We start from the raw sequence: 3,004 nt of genomic DNA, 5'->3' as shown, positions 1-3,004 counted from the left end.
GAGAGGAGAGGAGAGGAGAGGAGAGGAGAGGAGAGGAGAGGAGAGGAGAGGAGAGGAGAGGAGAGGAGAGGAGAGGAGAGGAGAGGAGAGGAGAGGAGAGGAGAGGAGAGGAGAGGAGAGGAGAGGAGAGGAGAGGAGAGGAGAGGAGAGGAGAGGAGAGGAGAGGAGAGGAGAGGAGAGGAGAGGAGAGGAGAGGAGAGGAGAGGAGAGGAGAGGAGAGGAGAGGAGAGGAGAGGAGAGGAGAGGAGAGGAGAGGAGAGGAGAGGAGAGGAGAGGAGAGGAGAGGAGAGGAGAGGAGAGGAGAGGAGAGGAGAGGAGAGGAGAGGAGAGGAGAGGAGAGGAGAGGAGAGGAGAGGAGAGGAGAGGAGAGGAGAGGAGAGGAGAGGAGAGGAGAGGAGAGGAGAGGAGAGGAGAGGAGAGGAGAGGAGAGGAGAGGAGAGGAGAGGAGAGGAGGAGAAGTTAAGTTTATGGAAGACAAGAAAACAGCCAAAAGCAAACGCATCCTTGCACAAAGCAAGAGCACAGGAAAGGTGTGGGGGTGCGAGTCTGCCCTGGCTCATTGGGAGTGGGGCAGAGGAGCACCAGGTGTGCTCAGCACAGCAGGGATGATGGAGAGAGCGGGATAGGGAGGGAATCAGCCGGAGCGAGGCCACAGCTCCAGGTGGGCACGGCTGCCAGAGGAGGCACAGGGACATGACCACCAAGCGCGGCTTCCTTACTAACTTTGGATTTAATTCCCCCCCCCATCCTGCTTTCCCAGGCAGAAAGGGATGCTGAGCTCAACCCAGGGCTGAGTCATCCCAAGGGAGCTCTTTGTGCCTTGGCACAGCCGGGCCACCACAGCCTTCGCATTCCTGCCCCAGACATGGGGCCACCCTCCAGACAGGTCCCACAGGCAGGAGGGGGCAAAGGGCGGGACAGGGATGTGGAGGCAGGGCATAGCCAGCGAAGGGATGATGCTTCCCGGTGCTGCTGCCAAACATGTGGAAGGGGACCAGGAGCATGTGAAAGGTGCCAGGGTTGCAGAGGGGAAAAAGCGGGGCCTACCCAATGGTGATGAACCCATTTAAAATCTCATGTCTGAAAAGGAAAATCAGTGGGTTATATTGGATAAACCACCGGACCTTTCCTCTGCACCAAGGATGCTGCCAGTGGGATGTCGGCCACAACCTGCCGATACACCTGTGGCACAGGGAGTGGGGTAAAGGCAATCTCAGGCATGGCCACAGCCATCCAAGCCTCTGTAGGTGGCCCAATGCCAGTGTCACTCAGCGGGAAGGAGGAACGCGCTCGGCTTTGCCCTCCCAGCTTCGTGCCACAGAGGGTCCTGGCTGCTCCCTGCTGTGGCACCACAGCATGACCACGGGGCACCTGGTGCCTGCACCCTGCCAGAAAAGGCACTGGACCAGGGTGTTACAAACCTGGGCTGTCGAAATCGCAGGTTATTGGTGGCTTCTTGGGGTGGTGTCTGAAAGCCAGCGCAGAGAATGCACACTTGCAGGGTGCAGTCCTAGACTGGAAACCACTGTGCACTTTGCACAAGCCACTGCCCATGGCTGGGCATTGGGAGGTTGGTGAGACTCTTGCAGTCACATTTATGGGGATGTAACTGCAAAAAAGAATAATTCCCACTGGTAAGACCACCAGGGACTTCCCCATAGGGAATCTCTTGCCTGAGAAGGAGAGAAACCTTCTGTGCACATCAGCCCCATGTACTGCAGACACCGAAGGATGTTGGTGGTGAGAACCCACCAAACCCATTTACTCTTTGCTCATTGAAGGGTGTTCAGGACACCACCCAGGACTCCCTAATCCTCTCCAGAAGGATGCTGCCCAACTCACGCCTACTGTGATGGAGGCTCCATATCCACAGGAAACCCCTGGAGGTGTGTGGCCCTAGACCCAGCTCTGCAGGAGATGTACACTGTCCGCAGCTCCTTGGGTGCAGCCAGCACTCAGCAGGAGATGGAGGCAGCTATTCAGCTGCATTTGTGCTGCCACATGGTCGGGGTGTCCTCCATCCATGCTTTCACCATATACCTATCAGGTGTCCCTGGAGCTCAGACAAGCTTGAGCCATCTCTGCAGTGACCACTAAGCTAAAAAGCCAGCTGGCACAGTGTGGTGGCCCAGGAAGCCCTGGCTCAGTCAGTATTGCTGTACTGTCAGGCTGAGCAGGCTTATCGACTGGGCTGGGCTGGAGGTGTGGGACTGCTGTGGGTGCCCACTGTGTCCCTTCGATTCCCAGTTGTGTTCTTAGGGTAGGTTAACCAGTGGTCTGTCCCTGTTCAGGGTCATGCTCCCTTGGCAATGCTGCTGCAGGCACCACTTGGCTTCCACAGGGCCCTGCGTGGCTCCCGACAGCCTGGTCTGGGGGCTGCTGAGCACCCAGGCATGGAGATGCCAGACCGCCAGGACAGCCGGATCCTGGGGCTGTGGGACCCCTGGAGCTGCCGGATCCCCAGGACAGCCGGATCCTGGGGCTGTGGGACCCCTGGAGCTGCCGGATCCCCAAGACAGCCGGATCCTGGGGCTGTCGGGCACTTGGGGCTGCCACATCTCCGGGACAGATGGACCCTGGGGCTGCCGGACTCCTAAGACAGCCCGACCCCCGGGCTCTAGGGCACCCTGGGCTGTTGGACCCCTGGAGCTGCTGGATCCCCGGGACAGCCAGACGCCGGGACTGCCGGACTCCCGGGGACTCCCGGGGACCCGGAGCTGCCAAACCACCGTGACAGCCGAACCCCGGGGCTGCCGGACGCCGGGGCCATCCAAAGCCCGGAGCCACTGGACTCCCAGGACTCCCGGGTGCCTGGGAGCTACTGGACCCCCGGGCTGAACTGGCAGCCGGGACCGCGCAGCCTTCCCCCCGCCTTGGGAAACCTCCGCCGGTTCCGCCGGGGGCTGCCGACCCGGGACAGACCCCCGGGGCCGTCGGGGCCGTCGGGGCGGCGCTGCCCCGCGGCTGGGGAGGCGGCGGCCGGCGGCCCCCGGAGCCTGGCCCG

The sequence above is a fragment of the Strix uralensis genome, chromosome 17, assembly GCF_047716275.1.
Source record: "Strix uralensis isolate ZFMK-TIS-50842 chromosome 17, bStrUra1, whole genome shotgun sequence".
NCBI lineage: Eukaryota > Metazoa > Chordata > Aves > Strigiformes > Strigidae > Strix > Strix uralensis.
This window is presented reverse-complemented; position numbering follows the sequence as displayed.